Here is a 24,580-nt window from a genome sequence, read left to right as displayed (position 1 = left end):
GGACATGTCCTCTGAATCAAATTTCTCGACAAATGGCTTTAAGCGATGTCCATTTACTTTAAACTCCTTGCCATTGTCAGGATCTCTTATCTCAACGGCCCCATGAGGATACGCAGTGACCATAATGTAAGGGTCGGTCCAACGAGATCGAAGCTTACCTGGAAAGAGATGTAATCGAGAATTATACAAAAGGACTTTCTGACCAGGTGTGAATGATTTTCGTAGAATACGTTGGTCATGAAACGCCTTCATTCTGTCTTTGTAAATTCTCGAGTTCTCGTACGCATCGTTCCGGATTTCTTCAAGTTCATTTAATTGAAGTTTACGTAGCGAGCCAGCGTTGTCTAGATTGAAATTCAAATTTTTGATCGCCCAGTACGCTTTATGTTCCAACTCCACAGGCAAGTGACAAGCTTTCCCATAGACAAGTCTAAAGGGAGACATTCCAATAGGGGTTTTAAAAGCAGTACGGTATGCCCATAAGGCATCGGTCAATCGGATTGACCAATCCTTATGATCAGGGTTAACCGTTTTCTCTAGGATATGTTTGATCTCCCTATTGGAAATCTCAGCTTGTCCACTTGTCTGTGGATGGTATGGGGTGCTCACCTTATGAGAGATATCGTATTTCTTCATTAAGCTCTCGAATGATCTATTACAAAAGTGTGAGCCCCCATCACTAATGATGGCTCGAGGCATCCCGAACCGCGAAAGGATGTTCTCTTTTAAGAATTTAATGACCGTGCGATGGTCATTATTTCGGCACGGAATTGCTTCGACCCATTTAGTGACATAATCTACGGCGAGCAAAATATACAAATTTCCAAATGATTGGGGGAATGGTCCCATGAAATCGATGCCCCAGTAGTCAAATGCTTCTATGATAAGGATGGGATTCAAAGGCATCATATTTCGACGGGACAATGCTCCCAATTTTTGACAATGCTCACAAGCCTTGAAGCCACACTGTAAAATCTTGGTCGTGATCTTTTAGCAGAAAAGTGACCATCACGGGCTTGAGAGTGATAAAAGGATGACACTCTGATGCTCATCATCTAGTACACATCTCCTTAGAATTTGGTCCTGGATAATATTTGAATAAATATGGATCGTCTAGAAAAAGTTACGCACCTTGGTGAAGAATTTCTTCTTATCTTATGCAATCCAATGCGTCGGTATAGAACCCGTGGCAAGATAATTGGCAATATCGAACCAAGGCGAATGGGAGACTCTGAAAGTTGTTCATTAGGGAACATGTCATTAATATGGGTCGCCTTAGGGGAATCGGAGGTATTAAGGCGAGACAGGTGGTCAACCACTACGCTCTCTACTCCCTTTTTATCTTTAATTTTCAAATCAAATTCTTGGAATAGAAAGATCCATCGTATCAAACAGGGCTTAGAATCATTCTTAGAAAGAAGATACTTAAGTGCTGCATGATCTGTGTAGATAATGATCTTGGATTCGATCAAGTAGGACCCAAATTTATCCAAAGCGACCACTACGGCTAGGAGTTCCTTTTCCATAGTCGAGTAGTTCACTTGGGCAGAATTTAAAGTTTTACTTGCGTAATGAATGACGTAGGGCCTTTTATCTTTTCTCTGGCCTAGAACCGCTCCAAGAGCATAATCAGAAGCGTCGCACATAAGCTTAAAAGGAAGGCTCCAATCGAGTAGTTGCATGATAGGTGCGGTGGTTAACATGCCCTTAAGCTTGGTGAAAGCTTCTTGGCATTGTTCAATCCACTCGTATGGTGTGTCCTTTTGCCGAAGATTACATAAGGGATGAGAGAGGAGACTAAAGTCCTTTATGAATCGTCTATAAAATCTTGCGTGTCCTAAGAAGGATCGCACATCTCTGATGTTCTTGGGTGGAGGTAGGTTAGAGATAAGATCAATTTTTACCTTATCCACCTCGATTCCTTTAGACGAGATAATATGTCCAAGGATAATTCCCTTATGAACCATAAAATAACACTTCTCCCAATTAAGTACCAAGTTCTTCTCTTCACATCTTTTCAGCACACATTTAAGACTTTCTAAACACTTGCTGAAAGATGAACCGAAAATAGAGAAATCGTCCATGAAGACCTCTAGATATTTTCCCACCATGTCAGAAAAGATACTCATCATACATCGCTGAAAGGTGGCAGGGGCATTACATAATCCGAATGGCATCCTTCTGTAGGCAAAGGTGCCGTAGGGACATGTAAATGTGGTCTTTTCCTGATCCTCAGGGGCGATTTCAATCTGATTGTAGCCCGAATACCCGTCAAGGAAACAGTAATAGGAATGACCAGCTAGCCTTTCCAAGATTTGATCAATGAAGGGCAAAGGAAAGTGGTCTTTCCTCGTGACGGTATTCAGCTTCCTATAGTCAATGCACATTCTCCAACCAGTAGTAACTCTAGTTGGCACGAGTTCATTATTGGCATTGGCTACGATGGTGATCCCGGACTTCTTAGGAACTACCTGAGTTGGACTCACCCATTGACTATCGGATATGGGGTATATGATACCCACATCCAATAGTTTAAGAACCTCGGCCTTAACCACTTCCCTCATGTTTGGATTTAGTCTACGTTGTGATTGCCGAGTGGTCTTCGCATTATCCTCAAGATAAATGCGGTGAGTACAAATCGAGGGGTTGATTCCCTTGAGGTCCGCTATCGTCCATCCAAGGGCTCCCTTATGCTCAATGAGAGTAGATATGAGCATACTCTCCTGTTCTTTCTCCAGGTGGGTAGAGATCACCACCGAGTATGTCTCATCTTGACCTAAATAGACATATTTTAAATCAGAGGGCAAAGGTTTTAGGTCAAGCTTCAGTGCCTTGAGGTTAGACGGTAGAGGCACTACATCAGTTTGGGGTAATTCTTCAAATTGTGACCTCCACCGGTTAACTTTAAGTACTGGTACAGTATCAAGCAAGGCACTTGTCTCCCTAATCATGTCATCATCAAAATCATGGGAGTGGGCAAGACACGTCTCTAAAGGGTCCAAGGATAAGGTTAGAAGTGGCATATCTTTCACTAAAGAGTCAATCATGTTAATGTCGTGGAAATCATCATCATCCTTTAAGTTTCTGCCGTTATTGAAAAAGATGTTTGACTCCAATGTCATATTCCCAAAAGACAGTCATGACACCATTCCTGCAATTGATAATTGCATTTGAAGTGGCAAGGAATGGGCGACCAAGAATGACGGGAATCTGAGTGCTCATGTTATTGATGGGTTCGGTGTCCAGGATGATAAAATCTACAGGGTAGTAAAATCTATCAACTTGGACCAACACATCCTCAATTATCCCTCTTGGTACACGAATAGAGCAATTAGCAAGTTGTAGTGTGGTTAGGGTGGGTTTTAATTCACCCAAACCTAACTGTTTGTATACCGAGTAGGGAATCAGATTGACGCTCGCTCCTAAGTCAAGAAGTGCATGATCAATTCGATGGTCTCCGATTACACATGATATGGTTGGGCTACCGGGATCCTTGAATTTCTGTGGCACGTCTTGCTTTAGGATGGCACTCACTTTCTCAGTCAAGAAGATCTTCTTTTGAATACTCTGCCGTCGTTTGGTCGTGCATAAGTCTTTCAAGAATTTGGCATATGAAGGTATCTGTTTTACGACATCAAGTAGAGGAATGTTGACTTTCACTTGTTTCAACACCTCTAGGATATCCTGAGAGTTAGAGAGAGGTTTTGGTGCGACCAACCGTTGGGAAAATGGAGCAATTGGCTTTTGTAAAAGTTCTGGTTCTAATTTTTGTGGGGCCTCACTAGATCCATCATTGTTGTCCTCTTCTGGTTCTTGAGGCTTTTCGGGCCTAACCGGAAGGGTTTTATCAATGATCTTCCCACTCCTAAGAGTGGTGATGGATTTAACGTGCCCCATTTGATTTGAAGAGTTGGGATCACTTATTTCGTATTGCGGTTTAGAATTGGGGAGCGGTTGTGCAGGAAGCATCCCCTTTTCTATAACTGTCATATGTGAATCCATCTTTTACATAAAGTTTCGCATTGCCTGGGTCAGCTCTTGCATGGAATTTTGAACCGGTTCTTCTTGAGGTTTCCCCTGATTTGGATTTTGATTGAAGAAACCTTGAGAGGTAGCAATTTGTCCATTTCTCCAACTAAAGTTTGGATGATTTTTTCAACCAGGATTATACATATTAGAGATTGGTCCATTGAAAGGTCTTTGATAATTATTTACGGCATTGGATTGTTCATTCAACACTTCTCGAAAGGTAGGTATTGTAGGACAATTTTTAATTGTATGAATGTTGCAATCACAGATGCCGCAAACACTTTCATTAACCTTATCCTTCTTTCCTTTCATGGCCTCAATTTTTCTTATGAGCGTAGTCACTTTATACTTGAGATCATCCTCTTCTTTCAAGAGATACAATCCACCTTTCTCCTTTAATTGAGTTGGCCTAGACGTGGTGTTCGATTTTGGGTAATTATCCCATGATTGTGTTTTTTCAGCAAGACTATCGAGGTAATCCCATACCTCGTCAACATTTTTATTAATGAATTCTCCATTACACATTGTCTCGACCATTTGGCGCATGGAAGATGTCAGTCCATCATAGAAAAAATTTGTAATGCGCCACGTTTCAAAGCCATGTTGTGGGCATGAACTGACCAAATCCTTGAACCTTTCCCAACATTGGTAAAATGTTTCATCCTCCTTTTGGGTGAAGTTCATGATTGCTTTTCTAAGGGTAATCGTTTTATGATGTGGAAAAAATTTCTTTATAAATTCCCTTTGCATATCATTCCATGTGCCAATGGATCTAGGATGCAGTGAATGTAACCACGTCTTAGCCTTCTCCTTTAAGGAAAAAGGAAAGAGTCTCAGCCTGACTGTGTCCTCAGACACATTTTGAAAATATAAAGTGGCTATGATCTCATCAAACTCTTTCAAATGTAGATATGGTTCTTCAGATTCAAGCCCATGGAACTTAGGAAGGAGTTGGATAACCCCTGGCTTGATGTCCATATGTCCTGTATTTTCAGAAAAAATCATGCATGAGGGCGTACTCACCCCCGCTGGTTGTAAATAATCTCGTAAAGTACGTGGCGGGAGTGCTTGATGCACCTCATTCTCATCCTGAATGTCCTCCACCCTAGGTTGGGGTAGAAGAGGTTGGTTTTCAGCCATCACTTCAATTAACTCAGGGGATTTCAAGTGGTGTTTAGTCCTGCGATGGATAGTTAACCCCTCAACCAATCCTCCTTCAGTCAAGAGACGTCGAGTGTTGTCACGGGCCCACTTGGGCATGAAACACTCGCAGCCCTCAATCAAATTCGAAACCTAATCCTAAGAAAGGAAAAGAAAATCTAGAAAGAAAAAGAGGGTTGGAAAGAAGTTACCAAATTGGAGTCCCTAAGTTAAAAACCTGCAAAAGAAAACAAACAAGTCAATTTCTGAAGAGAAGGTCTAGAATTAAAAAATCCTTACAAAGAAATATAGAAGTAAACTAGTTTCTAAAAGAAGAAATTCCTAAAGGAAAGTGGAAATTTCTAAAATAAATTAGGAAAGTCCTAAACTAGAAAGTAAATTACTAAAAGAGAACTGAAAAATAGAAAGTAGAGAGAAAGCTTACCAAATTAGAAATTTCTATCTTAGAAGCCTACAAAATAGGAAAGTTAGTTTCTAAATAAAAAGTCTACAAGTAGAAAATTTCTAAAAATAAATTAGGAAACAAAGTTAGATTCTAAAAGAGTTAGACTTAGAAAGTTAATAGAAATAGAAAGTTAGTTTTTAAAAATAAACTATTTCCTAAAAAAAAAAAATAGGAAAATACTAGAATTAGAAAATTTCTAAAATTCAAACCCTAATTCTAAAAATAGAAAAAAGTAGGGGAATCAGAAAAGGATTACCAATTTAGAAGTTTATGTCAGGATCCTACAAAACAGGAAACAAGTTAGTTCTAGAAATCAAATAGAAATAAAAATCTAAAACTAAAGTTAGTAAAATCCTAATCTCAAATTAATTTTAAAACTAATTAATTTCAAAGAATCGTAACTGTCAATCCCCGGCAATGACGCCAAAAACTTGTTCACTCCCCAAGTATAGGGTTGTGATGTAGTAATAAACTCGGTAAGACCGAGGTCGAATCCCAAGGGACTGATACTTGTACGTAATCTGAAACTAAATAGAACTAAAACTAGACTAAGATGAAATCTAAATCGAATGAATTTGAGGAATAATGGTGAAATAGTAAACTAAAATATATAGAATTCAGAGGTAGGGAACTAGGGATTCAGAGGATCCACTTATAGAGATCAGGGAGATCTTATGCCTGTTTCAGGAACTCAACTGGACTTAGAGTCCCCTCTTCATCCAGTTAAAGGGTGTACCCATGAATATCAACCTGAACTTCCTTTGATATAGTTTCCAAGAGATGAAAGGTATATGAATTAGAATGGATTCCATCACCAAACCATGCCCAGGAGACACAGTAAACAACAGAATTAAACTAATTACCAACCAACCAACAATGTATGAAGATTAGGAAGAGTACCGTCATCCGACCATGCCCATGAGACAATGATGAACAACAGGGCTTCCTGACGTCATAAACATAAAAAGGAGAAAGAAATACTCAAAGCCATCGCAGATCTATTGTAATTTCAGTCACAACAAACCATTAAAAACTAAAAGTATTCCCTTAATTGAACCGTAATCAAGGTAGTTCAACAATATAAATTAAATCAAAGGCATAAAGTAAAGTCTCCCATCACGTTACAAGCTTCACCTCTTAGCCCTAGCTAAGAGGTTTAGCCCAACATGATTAGGCTATCCTCAAATATCATATAAAAAGAAAAAAATTAAATAAATAAAAATTCAACAACTCTCTCTCTTCTCTTTTGCTTCACGTCCAGCCAAGCCAAGCTTCCCCTTGGAATCCCTGCCAATTGAAATCCCCTCCCTCTCCCTTCTCTCTTGTATTTTATACATGCCAGGGGCCGTGGAATGGAGTGCGTCCCAAGAGACTGGAGTCGGTGGCCCCTTTTATGCAGAGGAATTTGCATGCGAAAGGAAACGCAACTCACTTGCGTTTGGCCTGAATCTTGGGACGATGGAGTAGCTGATTTTGAGATCTGAGCTGTTCAGACTCCTTGGTGACGGAAGGTGACCCCATAGGAAGACTTTGAACGGTTCAGATCAACGAACCGATCATGATCTTGATTGTGGAACGGCCTGGAAGTCTCGATTTTCCTGGACGTGAAAAACAAGGCCTGCGCAAGGATGGGTTCGCTGTTGAAGTCGGTGGGGCCCACTTCGATTTTATTTTGAGAAATCCATTCCGTCCACTGGATTCCTCTCGAAATTTCGGTCAGAAATGACTGCTTTTGGATTACTTTTGATGCGGTCCTTTAATGTTTTGCTTCCACCGTCCATCATGCGTTTGATCGCGATTTACACGTGTGTGCACAATGGGAACAGAAGGACACCTAAGTGAGGGTTATGCCCCACCTATTGAGCGACTAGATGGTCCAGATTATCAAAATACATGATGGGTGGGGCCCATAATCAAAACCTGGTCCGTCCGCTGGTGTCTTTGCGCAGGAAAGAGATTTGAGTCGGTCAGCGTGCGCTGACCGACTTTATGAAATTTGGTGTACAGCAGGACCACGTGCACTCTGTACACGTGCTTCATGCATGGGTCCACTGAGATGTATTCGAAAAATCTGCTCCGTCCAACCTGTTTTCCATATAATTTAAAGGGTTGAGACCAAAATTGAAGCATATCTAGATAGCAGGTGGGCCCAAAATCAAAGTTTTAGGGGCTGATCTATCCGTTGGGCCATTTCCACAGGGGTCGAACGGATGAAATTCGACATGTACGGTTAATTTATATTTCCCAGGCCATGTATGAATTTTCAAGTTGAACGAATGGTGGGAACCCCGTGATCTTGCATTCGGATGTCTTCGGCCGTTTGAGCTTCGGTTTCTCGATTTTCGCGGATTCCTGGCATGTAATTCCGTCTATCTTGGTCCCGGAGTCCGTCCCTTACCTTTAGTGTCATCAAAGCTTTAAATCCATGCTTTAAGTTTTCTTTTCATCCATGCTCGTAAATACACTTTGCATCACAAACATGATTAACACGGGCCATTAAACGGTATCATGTTCAGTAAATTCAAGCAATAACTAGAGTCTAATATGCAATATTTAACCCTCAACACCCGTCTGATGGTAGATTTCCTGTACCAAGTGGGGCAGGGAGAGAAGTTGTGTGTGCCTACCCATATTCTTTGACAAATAGTTCTTACCACACGCTCCACTAGAGCGTCTGATTCACTCCCATTCGACCGACTCATATACAAGATTGCACGTGAATTTGGCTATAGACTTGGGGCAGAAATGCCGGTGCCGGCCCATTACATCAACAAAACTACTCTCAATCAAATGGAGATTGGGCTACGGCAGCGGCAAGCCCGACTTGATGAGAGTGAGGATGAGACAGCTAGTGTGGAGTATGGAAACAAGGAGGAAAGCAGAGAAGAGATAGAGGAAGAACAGGAAGAAGAAGTGGAGGCTCAGGACACGGATGAGAGCTCCCCTCCTACGGCAACGGAGCATGACACTGATCGGGCTTCTAGAGAAGTCCACTTAGCTCGACTTGAGGAGGGCTAGGCTGCCCTGCGATAGGAGATTATTGATACCCGGGCCCTCGTGAAGCACAAGTTTAAGAAGGTGACTCGCACCTTCAAAGCTATCCTATGCTGCCTGCAGGATAAGGGCACCCCTCTTCCGTCGCCAGACTCAGATGTCTAGTCATCCATGTTGTTGCCCTATAGCTTATTTTGTTGTTGTTTTAGGATGTCCGTGTTTTAAATGTTGATGGGCCTAGTAGTATTGTAGGTAGAAAGTGTGTTTGTGTTTGTTAGTTTGTTTTAATGTTTGCAGCTTGCATGTAATAGCTCATATGCATTTCCTGTCATGATTCATGTAATGTCGTATCTCATGTAATTGTGACAATTTTGGTGAATGAAATACATGAAGTTTCTTAAAACTATGTGTGAATGTTATGTGGTTGAGTTAGTGGGCATGCTGAATCTGACCTAGGTTGCACCCTATGTTGTGTATAGGGAATGCCACCTAAGGCCGCACGGAGTACGACACGTCTCACTATTAGCGAGTCATTTGACGGGGCACCTTTCCTAAGCGATAGCCATACGGACCCCAGTTCGGGCCCGTCTCCCTCTGACACCATGTCGGATTCTCAGCGGGCCACTGGCCCCACCAATGGGCCTACACCTGTCGTACCACCGGTTCCAGAGCAGAACCGTGCGTCCTCTTCGATGCCATCTGGACCTCAGTCAGTTCCTCCTCCCGATAGGTTGGAGTAGATGATGTTGTTAATATAGCAGCAGTAGCAGCAGCAGTTTTTTACCACCATAGCAAGAATTTTTGCCTAGGGCATGGGCGTGGCTCCACCTACATCACCTATGCCCCTTCGGGAATGTGGGTGCTAGCGGCCTTTTTGAGTGATTTCGGCGCTGGCCCCCTACCTTTGCGGGTACTCATAGACACGAGGAGGCCGAGTATTGTCTTGACCACATCTCTAAGATACTAAAGCCGCTGCACTGCACAGAGCCCGAGTAAGTGGAGTTGGTCACCTTCATATTCGAGAAGGAGGCCAGCTTATTATATGGTATATATAACGCCCGAAATTTGGGGGTCGAGCATAACTCGCCTCCCGAGTTCCAAAACATCACTTATGCAACATATTTAATGATGAATGTATGTTGATGTATTTGTACATAAAACATGGAATAGATTAAGCCAAAACACATATATGATTCAGGATAAGTGAATAAAGCAAGCGGAAGACTTATAGTAAAATGTGTATAAGTGTAAAACCCCGAATTACATATACAAGCCGGATCGTGTAAAAGTGTTGTTTAACAAAATTTAAGTATCAAATACATCATTTCAATTCCCAAAAGACATCCCAAAATCCCGCGCATCAGAACAAGGCTCGCTAGAACCCGTCAAAAAAACTGCATATAGGAGAAAGCGGCCTCGTCGTCATCTAGCTCCCGCTCTGCCTCGACGTCGCATCCACATCTGCAACATCGGGGCCTAAGACAGAGTCCGGTGGGTGTGTAACACCGCCGTAAACGTGGGAGTGAGTGATCAACTCGGTGGAACAATAAGGCCTTTGGTTAACATGTTATCGCTCAATCAAACAAGAATGATAAAGCGTAACAATTAAATAAATCCTAAGTACTCTTGTTAATGCAAGAATGAATGCAATATGATGCATGCCCTCACGCGTACACCCTCGCGTCTTCATCTTACGTTACGCATGATATCGCCTCAAAGCGCGCCACATCTACAAAGCACATGCAAATGCGATGCATGGATATGATTACCAAGTTGTTATTAGTCCAATTCATACAGCAGGATTGGGAAGCTAAGATACCTTCCTCATGTCACCATCCAAACAGTGATCCATTCTAGGGTCGTCAATCCTAGACATCTCATACGATCATATAGTTGAGTTCGTAGCAAAGGGCTCGTCACCAATTAATGCACGCCTTTCATGCCCTTACTACCACGATCGGCTCGTCACCTCCTTGCGGTATCCAAGGATGCTCGAGGTCACTACAAAGGGCTCGTCACCAATCAATGTAGGCCGACGACGCCAATATAGTGTCCCATACCACCATAATCGGCTCACGAGTTTAATTGCTCACCGGTCACTACGGGAGGCTCGTCACCCCAACAGAAGCCGACGGCTCGACCACGGTGTCCCATACCACCATGTCCGGCTCATGAGTCTTAGCGGATCAGGTACCATGGTTATTAGGATTTCACTGGTAAGTTCGGTACCCTAGATTCAAGCAGTAGCGTCCATACATGGTTAACATACATCGGACAATCGGGTTATTTGACGAACTCAACTAGTACGAGCGCACGTTGAGTTGAACGACATAGAGTGCGCAAACACTCCACGTGGCCAAACCACTGCCGCCAACTCTAATACGGCTCGGGTTCGTCTAATACGTCCTACGTGGCGAAAGCAGTCTCAACCACGATTCATAGGGTCAATTACCGATTTCCTGGACTAAGACATAGTCCCAAACACATTACACTACTACAGGTATTCATATGGAATGTAAAACAGTAATGGAACAACTCAAGTCATGGTACATACACATCTGAAGAATATCAACTTAACATAAATGTAAGCATAGGAAATGCTTGAATTTAAATAACTTGGAATGTAACTGCATAAAGGAAAACATGCGCATCAATAGGAGTATTGAGAATCACTTCTCAACGCCCACAATTAGTGTAATCAGTTACACTTAGATCATTCATGCATTTCTACAAACACTTAGCATACATGGAACAACATACATGACGCATGTTGAAATACATGCACTTAGACAATTCCTTTTATCAATGAGTTATCATACATGCATCTATCATACATACATGACAAATAATCATGGCAAACACAAGTGCGTATTTTATACGTATACGGTACTTTATAAATACACATAGAATACACAAATCTCAATATAGCACATGCATATCAGGAAAGCAATGTAAACATAACATTTGGCATGTGAAATCTCATCCATAACAAGAATAAATCACTAACTGGGATTGAAAGCCTTGAAAACCATAACCTATACACTTATAGTCCGCGCCTTAAGCAAAGAAAGAACCGCCGAAGGAACGATTCAAAGTGACTTCATCAACGGCGCTAGAATACCCTAAAATAAGGATAGAAATGAGAGACAACAACACCAAGTCTAGTCTAAGCTCTAACACAAAGTTAGGGTTAGGTTAACTTACCCCAAAGAACTCAGAATCGTCCGAGGAACGATTCAAAGTAAAGGTTCAAGATAAAGAAGAACAAGAAAGAATCAAGATGATTCACCAACCAATCTCTCTCACTAACTCTCTCTTTTCCACTCTCTTTCCAAGCTAGGGTTAGAGAAAATTCGTATGGAAATGAGAGCTAGGGTTTAAGGACTATATATAGGCCTTAAAATGATGGAAATAACCCCAGGGTCAAGGTATACTTAGGTTATAACCAAAGCACGCCTTTCTCGATCCAACGAAGTACTTCCGGTGGGCCAAATACCACGAAAGGTCAGACTTAAGCTCATTGACCATGGATCTAGGTCAAGCGAGTTTTCATACCAACCAGATCTTCAGATCAACCGTGGCGGAGGTCACTGAATCTCGATCAGGTCCACAAGCACAAGGACATGCCTGGGCCACCTTCCCTGATCAGAGGGTGAAATTGGGTCAGAATCCAACGGTCAGAATGCTTAAAATCGTCGCGCAAGCGACACGACTCAGATTTCAATAAAAGCTTATTAAATTCCAACCGTTCTCACACTCTTCACTCCGAGCTCAACCAAATCGACCCAGAACATCAGATCGACTTGATTTTCGAGGTGAAGATCAAGCCCAACTCGGTGACCGCAACAGCCTAAGATCATCGCTATCGGACTTTCGACGCACGGTCTAGGTCCGATCCAGATCTTCCAAAAATTCCCCAGAACAACTGGATTTAGCGATGGATCCCAGATTTCAGAGTAACGTAGCGCTCACTAATCTACACGTTTAGAGCCATGCAGATACAATTTAAAGTGATTGATGCAAATTTCACAAGCAATCGAGTAAAGCGCTAATTACCCCAAAACAACTACTTAAGGAAAGATTAGCACAGAAAAATTCCAAGGTCGTTACAATCTACCCCCCTTAAAGAAAATTTCGTCCTCAAAATTCATACCTTCATATAATCCTCGAGGATCAGAGGGTAGGTCTTCCTGACCTCAGCTTCAGATTCCCAAGTATCCTCTTCTACACCATGATGCGTCCATAGCACCTTCACGAGAGGGATAACCTTGCTACGCAATACCGCTCCTTCTATCCAAGAATACGCGTGGCCGCAGATATAAGTGGCATCCTCACTCAACCGCACTTGCTCCCAACCGATAATATGCGAAGGATCAGAACGTACTTCTTCAGAGATAGAAACATGAAATACGTTATGCACGCCCGCAAGAGGTGTGGGCAAAGCAAGGCGGTAAGCTACCGCTCCCACTCGATCCATAACTTGAAATGGACCAATAAATCTCGGCGTCCCCCTTCTTACCGAACCACATAACTCCCTTCATAGGAGAGACCTTCAAACACATGGTCTCCCACTACAAACTCAAGCGGTCGACGCCTCATATCAACATAACTCTTCTGCGCTGCTAGAAGTCGACGTCGAATGATGTCAACCTTCTCTCAAGTCACCTGCACCAACTCTAGGCCAAGCAAACTACGCCACCAATTTCTCGCCCAACAATGTGGTGCTCTGCACGGCGACCATACAACGCCTCATAGGGAGCCATACCGATACTCGCATGGAAACTATTATTATACGCGAACTCGGCACTCAAGACAATCATCCCAACTATCTTTGAAATGCAAAACACAAGCTCGCAACATATCCTCCAGACTTGATTCACGCGCTCCGTCGGCCCATCTGTATGCGGATGAAACGCGGTGCAAAACTTTCCACACCCATTGCTTCTTGGATACGAGTCCATAAGATAGATGTAAAACGCGTGTCTCTATCGACACAATCTCCGGGGAACTCCATGTAGACGCACTATCTCCTTGATATACAACCTAGCCAACTCGTCGCAGAGTAAGTGACTCGATCGGAAAGAAATGCGCCGACTTCGTTAATCGATCGACGATCACCCAAATAGAATCAAATCCCTTCCTCGTCCTCGGCAACCCAGAAATAAAATCTATAGAGATGAAATCCCACTTCCATTCAGCTATGGGCATGGGTTGAAGCAACCCAGGAGGTCGGCGATGCTCTGCCTTGACCTGCTGGCACGTGAGACAATGAGAAACAAATTCAGCAATCTGGACCTTCATATTGTCCCACCAATAAGACCTCTTCATATCCTGATACATCTTCGTGCTACCTGGATGCATCGCAAGTTTAGAACTATGGGCTAACTCGAGAACCTCACGTCTCAAGTCAGGGATGTCAGGAACACATAACCGGCCACGAAAACGTAGGCCCCCATCAGAACTAACACTCCAGTCGGAGCTCTCATCTGTACCAACCCGCTGCCTCAACTTCACCAAAAGCTCATCATCTGCCTGAGCTGCAACGATCCTCTCGTCGATAACGGGCTGTACACGAATGTGTGCGATAACCTCATACGGCTCAACCACCGTAAGCTTCTGCTCAAAATCGCGCACGAACTCCAACATCTCCCACTCTGCTATCATCAGCGGAGCTGCAAACTCCAAAGCCTTCTTGCGACTCAACGCATCTGCCACAAGGTTTGCCTTACCAGGATGGTAAGAAACATCGAACTTAAAGTCTTTCAATGTTTCCATCCATCGGCGCTGCCTCCTATTCAACTCACGCTGCGTGAAAATATACTTAAGGCTCTTATGGTCGCAAAAGAGCTCAAACTCCTCACCATAGAGGTAATGTCTCCAAAGCTTTAATGCGAAGATGACAACTGCCAATTCCAAGTCATGCGTAGGGTAATTCTCTTCGTGTTTCCTTAATCGACGCGAAGCATAAGCAATCACCCCGTCCCTTCCGCATAAGGACACAACCCACCAACGCGAGAGGCGTCCGTATATATAATATACTTAACCCCTTGCTCGCAATACTAGCACAGGGCGGACGTCAACTTGTCCTTCACTTCCTAAAAAACTCCGCCCGCTCACTCCAAGCAAACTTCAAATCCTTCCGTGTCACCGCGACAACGGTCCGGCAATCTTCGAGAAGTCCTGAATAAAGCATCGATAATAGCCTGCAAGACCCAAGAAAACTCCTCACCTCAAGAATGTTTGTCCCTGCACTGCACCTACCTTGGCAAGGTCGACGGCTATCCTTCCTTGGACACCACATGTCCCGGGAACTTGACTTCCTCTTTCCGGAAATCACACTTCTTGAACTGTGCGAAGAGCCGATGCTTCCTAAGAGTATCCAAAACCGCTCTTAAGTGCTCCTCGTGCTCGGGGTTCACCGAATAAATCAAAATGTCATCAATAAGACAATGATGAATCGAAACAGAAAGGTCGAAACACCCTGTTCATCGATCCATGAACACGGCCGGTGCGTTAGTCGACCAACGACATCACAAGGAACTCATAATGACCGGAGCTGGTCCTAGCGGTCTTCTGCACGTCCCCATCCTCGACGCGCAATGATGATACCTCGATCGCAGATCAACCTTCGAGAAGTACCGTGCCCCTTCAATCGATCAAACAGATCATCAATCCCGGGCAAAGGGTACTTATTCTTCACATTTACCTAGTTCAACTGCGATAATCAATACACAATCGCAAGGAACCATCCTTCTTCTTCACAAACAAAACAGTGCTCCCCAAGGAGACACACTGGGCCGAATAAAACCCAATTCTAGCAAACCATCTATCTCGCTTCCTCAACTCCTCCATTTCACTCTGAGGCATCCGATAGGTGGGTAAAGAAATGGGTGCCGCACTAAGCATAAGATCGATAGCAAAATCAATCTCACGCCGAGGAGGTAATCCAGAATCGACTCAAACACATCTTCAAACTCCCTGAACTACCGGCGTACTAACCAACGCCGACTCGGCCGAACTCTCCAACAGAGAAGAATAAAAATCAATACGAAGAGGGTAACTGACCTGAACTGGGAAAGTAACAATCTCGCCCTCAGGTCGATGGATCGTCACTGATCTCGCTTCACAATCAATCTCAGCTCGCATCCTCGTGAGCCAATCCATACCCATAATAATATCGTAGTGATAAAGCGGTGCGACTAGCAAATCAACACGGATCGATCCACTTCCCAGATCGACCAAACAATCCATACAACGCTTGCCCAAAGCAGAGGACATCCCCGTAGCGGTAGTAAGCGTCACTCCTTGCATAGGAACAGATCTCAAACCCAAACGCCTAATTGCCACATAAGATATAAGAGAAGTAGTGGACCCTGTATCCACTAGCACAGAAACGGGAATACCTTCTATATGCACTGTCACCTCAAAGGACCTCAGCACCAAGTCAGACATAGGCGCTTCAGCTGAAAGCGCATGAACACGAGCCTGCTGCTGACGATTCGGCGGAGGAACCATGGGCCGCTGAGGTGGCCTGAAACCATAGGTACTGTGAAGGATGGATGAGCTGGCGCTGATCGAAGAGGAGGAGGAGAAATCACCTGAGGCATCGGACGGCTAACCCTCTGCGGTGGAGTAAAACCACCTGCTCGCATACGGGAAAAGCAGAAACGGTCCAAGTGCCCCACCTTCCCACAATAAGAACATCTCAGATCAGCTCTCATCTGCTGAGCGGGCGGCGCTGAACGCCTCGGAGGAGAATTAACACGCGGCCTCTTGCCGAGGAAAGGTGCACCCTGGAAATCCGGTCGCGGCCTAGGAGGCATCGGTGCTCGCATGCGGGACGCTCTATCTCCGTCCTGCTCTGCTCGCAAGGACATGCTCACTAGCTCCGCATATGAAGAAATGCTGGCACAGCAAATCTTCGATCGGATCTCAGGTCTCACCCTCAGAAAAACACCGCATCCTCATCGGCCGATCACCCAGATCAAAGGAACATACCGCCCCAACTTAGTAAACCGGTTCTCATATTCCGTAACCGACAACCCTCCTGGCGGAGGCGAAGGAACTCACTCTCCTTCTCATGTCGATACGTCACCGGAAATACTTCTCGTAGAAGCGTGCCTCAAACGCCCGCCACGACCACACGAAGTCCTCCTCGACGGCGAAGCACACTGTCCCACCACAAACCGGCCTCCTTCTCAAACATGAAGGTGGCAAGCTCAACTTGCTCGACCTCAGAGTGTAGCGGCTTTAGGATCTTAGAGATGCGGTCAATCCAATACTCGGCCTCCTCTCTATGAGAACCCGCAAAGTAGGAGGTCGCAAGCGCCGGAATCGCTCGAATGTGCCGCACTGGCACTGGCACTCCCGGATGGAGGCATAGGTGAAACAGTTGGAGTCGCCCTATCGACTGAGCAAAGATGCCACCATGGAGGAGAGGAACTCCTGCTGCCGCTGCTGCTGCTGCTAACTGCTGCTGCCGCATCAACAACATCATCTGCTCAAACCTATCAACAGTGGAGCATAAGAAGGTGCATGGCTCGGCCCAGGAACCGAGGCGTGACTGGAGGAGCCATCGGTGTCGACTCCAACATCGGCCCGAGATGGACCCGCCTGTGATCTGACCGGCTATCGCTCAAGGGAGGAACCCCAACAAGTGACTCGAGAAAGATGGGCCCAAGTCTTCGAACCCTTAGGAGGCATCCCTACATTAAATCAAAGGATGCAACTCCGATTCTAAGTCACATAATCCATCCACACAACAACACAACACAAAGCACAACTCCAAAGATAAATAACATGCATTCCATTAATCAAAATCGTCGCAATACAAGTAGTGCAGAGAAATACATGAATCACGACTAGGAAAGCATGAAAACAACAACATCTAACACTTCAAACAACTACAACAACTACAACAACCACAAACAACTACCACAACAACAACACTACAACACTCCAACTACAAGCCAACAACGGCTACACACGGAAAGAAAAACACAACAAAGCAAAGACGGCCACGACGATGCTACTCGTCGGAGTCAGGAGACGGAGGCGGAGCACCCTTATCCCGCAACCAACACAGGATAGACTTCAAAGTCCGAGACATCTTCTTGAACTTGTGCTTAACCAAGCCTCGAAGATCAACCATCTCCTGGCGTAAAGCAGCTTGCCCTTCTTCAAGCCGTGTAAGACGGGCATCTCTGGCAATCTGCTCTGCGCCCTGCTCTGGCACCACAGGAGGAGAGCTATCACTCGAATCCTGTGCCTCAATCTCTTCCTCATCTTGCTCTGCTTCTTCCCCAGACTCCGCACCGCCTTCAGCATAACTCTCATCATCACCACTCTCAGACCCAGCCTCACCCTCTGAGGCAAGCCGACCAGAACCAACCTCCATCAGCTTAAGGGTCCTCAAGTTGATATAGCGAACAGGGACCGGCTTCTCAGCTCCAAGCCTATAGCCAAACTCATGTGCGATCTTGCAAATGAGGCGGCCAAAGGGAAGAGACTCGGTCCGTCTACTCGAACGAGCGATGAGAATAATCTGACGCAGGACGTACGTCGGCACACACAACTTCGCATCCTGCCCCACCTGATATAGAAAATCTACCATCAGGCGCGTACACTCGCTGCGGTTGCTCCACCTTGGATACACATTGAACGTAAAGATGTGGTGAAGCAAACGGAAGTCGTCCGTCATGAAAGAAGCCAGAAGACTCCTATTCGGCTGCCATTCAACCAGACGACCACACAAGAATCGGGTGCGACGATCCTTCTCGCGCACACTGTCCACATTCTTCTCGCTGGCATGCACTTCCCCAAGTGGCACCTTCAAGAGTCGGGATATCAAAGCAACATTGACAATTCCAACTCGACCGCTACCACAGGGAATCTTGAACTGCAGAGGATCCAGCGAAGGCTCCAGAATGTTGGCATAAAAGGCCCGAACAATGCTAGCATTCGCGCGATACTCGCCGTCAAACACGGGACCCCCACCAGCCCCCTCTAGGCGCTCCACCAAGAAGATCTCACCAAAGAGCCGCGGATCAACATGAGCCTCAAAAAGGACTGCCCCTCATAGACTCCATGCGATAATTTCGCCAACAAGGTCCTACTGACAGGAGCTCGAGGATCGAGGTCCCGCTTCGTTTGGAACTCGCGCGTGGCGGATGTGCTAGCGGCGGCACCTCTCGGCCTCCGTGCACGGGTTGGGCGGCTCGGCCCGGCTTCATCCACGGGCGCTCTCTTCTTCCCCATCAAGGAAAGAAGGGAAGAAATGGAAAAGATGGCCGTCACAATCTCAAAGAGGGCCATGAGAAATGAGAGAAAGAGAGAAATAGGAAGATGGTGAAGCTTCCACACAACTATTAGCCAAATAGGGAATGAAAGGGCTCAAATGAGAAGGGAAAAAGAAGAAATCAGCAATGGAATGGAAGATTTGAGAATGGGGTGATGGGTTTGCACGAAAATGGGAGGAAGATGAAGATTTGGGAGAGATTTGAGAGAGTTTGGAGAGGTTTTTGAAGAAAAGGAGAGCTTGGGGGTGGATTTTGTGAAGGAAATAGGTAAAAGGAAGGGTTTTAAAATGAAAACCATGGAGGGTGGGCCACACAAGCCCCAGGACGATCGGCGCGCGTCGGCCCGCTTTGGCGAGGCCCTCCTGGTTCCCCTTGGTCCAAAATGATGTGGGTCCCCCGGCCCCACCGGAAATGCCCCGATTGGCCCCTTGCATAGTTTGAAGCCTATCGGGTCATTCGGACAGAAATCTGAAAAGCGATTTCTGGAAGGTTTAAGATGAAAGAAAGGAAGATAGACCATCTAAACTCATTAATAGAGGGTCTAGGAAAGGTTTCAGGGCTGTGTGTGATCGGGTAAGAGTACAGACTCGATCTCGGCAAAGGTTTTCAATAAACTTTCGCCGATAGAAGCTACGAGTACAAACACAAAGCGATGATAGACCCGCACCCAAATACACTAGTGGCGACAACGTGCGGTGTGTGACCATAACCCAGTCCGGTTTAATCCAGATCATGCTCGGATACCAACTTGTAACGCCCGAAATTCGGGGTCGAGCATAACTCAGCTCCCGAGTTCCAAAACATCACTTATGCAACATATTTAATGATGAATGTATGTTGACTGTATTAGTGCATAAAACATGGAATAGATTAAGCCAAAACACATATATGATTCAGGGATAAGTGAATAAAGCAAGCGGAAGACTTATAGTAAAATGTGTACAAGTGTAAAACCCTGAATTTCATATACAAGCCAGATCATGTAAAAGTGTTATTTAACAAAATTATAAGTATCAAAGTTACATCATTTCAGTTCCCAAAATACATCCCATAGATCCCGTGCATCGACCAAGGCTCGCTAGAACCCGTCTCAAAACTGCATATAGGAGAAAGCGGCCTCATCATCATCCATCCTCCGCTCTGCCTCAGCCGTCGCATCCACATCTGCAACATCGGGGCCTAAGAGAGTCCGGTGGGTGTGTAACACCGCCCCGTAAACGTGGGAGTGAGTGATCAACTCGGTGGAACAATAAGGCACCGGTTAACATGTTATCAGTTCAATCAAACAGTAATGATAAAGGAGAACAATTAAATAAATCCTAAGTACTCTTGTTAATGCAAGAATGAATGCAATATGATGCGTGCCCTCACGCGTACACCCTCAGCGTCTTCATCTTACGTTACGCATGACATCGCCTCAAAGTGCGCCACATCTACAAAGCACATGCAAATGCGGTGCATGGATATGATTACCAAGTTGTTATTAGTCCAATTCATACAACAAGATTGGGAAGCTAAGATACCTTCCTCATGTCACCATCCAAACAGTGATCCATACTAGGGTCGTCAATCCTACACATCTCATACGATCATATAGTTGAGGTCGTAGCAAAGGGCTCGTCACCAATCAATGCACGCCTTTCATGCCCTTACTACCACAGATCGGCTCGTCACCTCCTTGCGGTATCCAGGTATGCTCGAGGTCACTACAAAGGGCTCGTCACCAATCAATGTAGGCCGACAAAGACGAATATAGTGTCCCATACCACCATAATCGGCTCACGAGTTTAATTGCTCACTCATTGGTCACTACGGGAGGCTCGTCACCCCAGCGTAGGCCGCGGCTCGACCACGGTGTCCCATACCACCATGTCGGCTCATGAGTCTTAGCGGATCGTGTACCATGGTTATTAGGACTTCACCGTAAGTTCGGTACCCTAGATTCAAGCAAGAGCATCCATACATGGTTAACATACAACGGACAATCGGGTTACTTGACGAACTCGACTAGCACGAGCGCACATTGAATTGAACGACATAGAGTGCGCAAACACTCCGCGTGGCCAAACCACTGCCGCCAACTCTAATACGGTTCGGGTTCGTCTAATACGTCCTACGTGGCGAAAGCAATCTCAACCACGATTCATAGGGTCAATTACCGATTTTCTGGACTAAGGCATAGTCCCAAACACATTACACTACTACAGGTATTCATATGGAATGTAAAACAGTAATGGAACAACCACTCAAATCATGGTACATACACATCTGAAGAATATCAACTTAACATAAATGTAAGCATAGGAGATGCTTGAATTGGAATAACTTGGAATGTAACTGCATAAAGGAAATCATGCGCATCAATAGGAGTATTGAGAATCACTTCTCAACGCCCGCATTTAGTGTAATCAGTTACACTTAGATCATTCATGCATTTCTACAAACACTTAGCATACATGGAACAACATACATGACACATGTTGGAATACATGCACTTAGACAATTCCTTTTATCAAGGAGTTGTCATACATGCATCTAGCATACATACATGACAAATAATCATGGCAAACACAAGTGCGTATTTTATACGTATACGGTACTTTATAAATACACTTAGAATACACAAATCTCAATCTAGCACATGCATATCAGGAAAGCAATGTAAACATAACATTTGACATGTGAAATCTCATCCATAACAAGAATAAATCACTAACTGGGATTGAAAGCCTTGAAAACCATAACCTATACACTTAAAGTCCGCACCTTAAGCAAAGAAAGAACCGCCGAACTGATTTAGACGAGTTGTCTTCGTCAACGGCGCTAGAATACCCTAAAATAAGGATAGAAATGAGATACAACAACACCAAGTCTAGTCTAAGCTCTAACACAGGTTAGGGTTAGGTTAACTTACCCTAAAAGAACTCAGAATCGACAGAGGAACGATTCAAAGTAAAGGTTCAAAGGTAAAGAAGAACAAGGAAGAATCAAGATGATTCACCAACCAATCTCTCTCACTCTCTCTTTTCCACTCTCTTTCCAAGCTAGGGTTAGAGAAAATTCGTATGGAAATGAGAGCTAGGGTTTAAGGACTATATATAGGCCTTAAAATGATGGAAATAACCCCAGGGTCAAGGTATACTTAGGTTATAACCAAAGCACGCCTTTCTCGATCCAACGAAGCACTTCTGGTGGGCCTATAACCACGAAAGGTCGGACTTAAGCTCCTTGACCATGGATCTAGGTCAGCGAGTTTTCATACCGACCGGCTCTTCAGATCACCGTGGCGGACCACACTCAATTCAACGATCACTGAAACTCGATCAAGTCCACAAGCACTAGGATATGCCTGGGCCAACTATCCCGATCAAGAGGGTGAAATTGGGTCGAATCCAACGGTCGATAGCTTAAAATCGTCGCAAAAGCGACAGACTCAGATTTCAATAAAAGCTTATTAAATTCCAACCGTTCTCACACTCTTCACTCCGAGCTCAACCAAATCGACCGAGAACATCACGACTTGATTTTCGAGGCGAAGATCAAGCCCAACTCATGGTGACCGCAACAACCTAAGATCATCGCCATCGGACTTTCGACGCGCGGTCCAGTCCGATCCAGATCTTCCGAAAATTCCTTAGAACAACTAGATTTTGCGATGGATCCCAAATTTCAGAGTAACGTAACGCTCACTAATCTACACGTTTAAAGCCATGCAGATACAATTTAAAGTGATTGATGCATTTCACAAGCAATCGAGTAAAGCGCTAATTACCCCAAAAACAACTACTTAAGGAAAGATTAGCACAGAAAATTCCAAGGTCGTTACATGTTTCTATTCTCTTTCCTCTTTGGAAAAGACGTTGTCTGGACTAGACCAAACCTGCACCCAACTCAAACTGAACTCGGTCCAGACTCAATAGCCAATGACTTGGCAACAAGTTGACTCGAGTTCCTGACCTTCCTTTCTGTGTTAGGCAGGTACGCCCCGTTGATTCTGACAGATGAGCCGATGAGTATGCAGCATTTTTCTGAGGGCCTGCAGCCAGATATTCGCTCGAAGATGTGCTGCACTAGCATACCTAGCTATGCTGAGCTAGTGAGCATGTCTATGAGAGCTGACCAGGACGGGGACAGGCAGTCCCGTATGCGAGCGCCGATGGCTCCTAGGCCACGACTAGAGATCCCGAGCAGACCATTCCTCGGGAAGAGGCCACGGGCAGATTCACCGCCGAGACTGATGACTTCACCTGCCCCTGTGAGGTGACCTGATGTGTGGTGTGCCTACTACAAGAGGCCAGGCCACACGGAGGTGAACTGCTTCACCAAGATGAGGGATGACGACTTCTCATCGCCCCAGAGGATCAACCGCCAGCTTCCCCAGGTTATATCAGCACCACCTCTACACTCGGCACCAGCTCATCCATCATTTTGGGCACCTGTACCTCGATCTAGGCCGCCTCAGAAACCTATGGCTCCTCAGCCCAATAGATCTCAACAGCCCGCGTCCATGCACTTACAGTGGAAGCGCCTGATTCTACAACTACCATACCTTTGGCCTTTGAGCTCATCGCCCACATTGAAGGTACCCCTATATTTCTGTTGGTGGATATGGGATCCACTATATTTGTGATATCATGTTCTGCAGTCCAGCCCTTAGGGCTGAATACGACCCCGATGGTTGGGGTACAAGTTATCGCAGCACCAGGAACTTTTACAGATGCCACCAAAATGTGTGAGGATTGCTTGATAGATCTATGGAGCAAAATGATATGCATTGACCTGATTGTCACCACGATATACCATTTCGACGTCATCCTTGGTATGGATTGGCTAACTAAAATGAGGACCGAGATTGACTGTGAAACCCGACTAGTGACAGCTCGCGGGCCTGAGGGCACGCCCTTTACGTTTCCCGTGCAGGTCAGTTACCCTTTTCGAGTTCTTTGTTATGCTTCCTTACTGAAGAATGTTAACGGCCCGGTACTTGAAAACACACTAGTGGTTCGAGAGTTTGAGGACGTGTTCAGTAAGATACCTGGACTACCTCCTCAGCGCGAGATCGACTTCACTATCGACTTGGTGCCTGGTGCGACACCTATGTCATTACCGACGTATCGCATGCCTCCGTGTGAGATGGAGGAACTGAGGAAACAGATCGACGATCTATTAGATGCTGGCTTCATACAGCCGAGTGTGTCTCCTTGGGGAGCACCCATGTTGTTTGTGAAGAAGAAGGATGGGTCACTACGATTGTGCATTGATTATCGCAGGTTGAACCTAGTGACGGTGAAGAACAAGTATCCTTTACCTAGGATAGACGATCTGTTTGATCAGTTGAAGGGGGTGTAGTACTTCACGAAGATCGATTTATAGTCAGGGTATCACCAGTTGCGCGTCAGGAATGAAGATGTGCAGAAGACGGCCTTCAGGACCAGTTTTGGGCACTACGAACACCCCGGCTGTGTTCATGGACTTGATGAATAGGGTATTTCGACCGTTTCTTTACCGATTCGTCATTGTGTTTATTGATAACATTCTGATATACTCCAAGAGTCGGGAAGATCACGAGGAGCACCTACGGGCAGTCTTCGATATGTTTAGGAAGAACCAGTTGTTTGTACAATACAAGAAGTGCGACTTCTGGAAAGAAAAA

At 45.0% G+C, this 24,580-nt stretch overlaps 1 non-coding gene across 1 annotated transcript; it reads left to right on the top strand.

The window, feature by feature from the left end:
• Positions 1–4,624: 4,624 nt before the first annotated feature.
• On the top strand, positions 4,625–4,731 carry LOC131254438 (small nucleolar RNA R71). The gene has a single exon (XR_009175551.1). It is a non-coding gene; the product is annotated as a small nucleolar RNA R71 (small nucleolar RNA).
• Positions 4,732–24,580: the final 19,849 nt, after the last annotated feature.

This window comes from Magnolia sinica, chromosome 8 (genome assembly GCF_029962835.1).
Source record: "Magnolia sinica isolate HGM2019 chromosome 8, MsV1, whole genome shotgun sequence".
NCBI lineage: Eukaryota > Viridiplantae > Streptophyta > Magnoliopsida > Magnoliales > Magnoliaceae > Magnolia > Magnolia sinica.
This window is presented reverse-complemented; position numbering and strand designations above follow the sequence as displayed.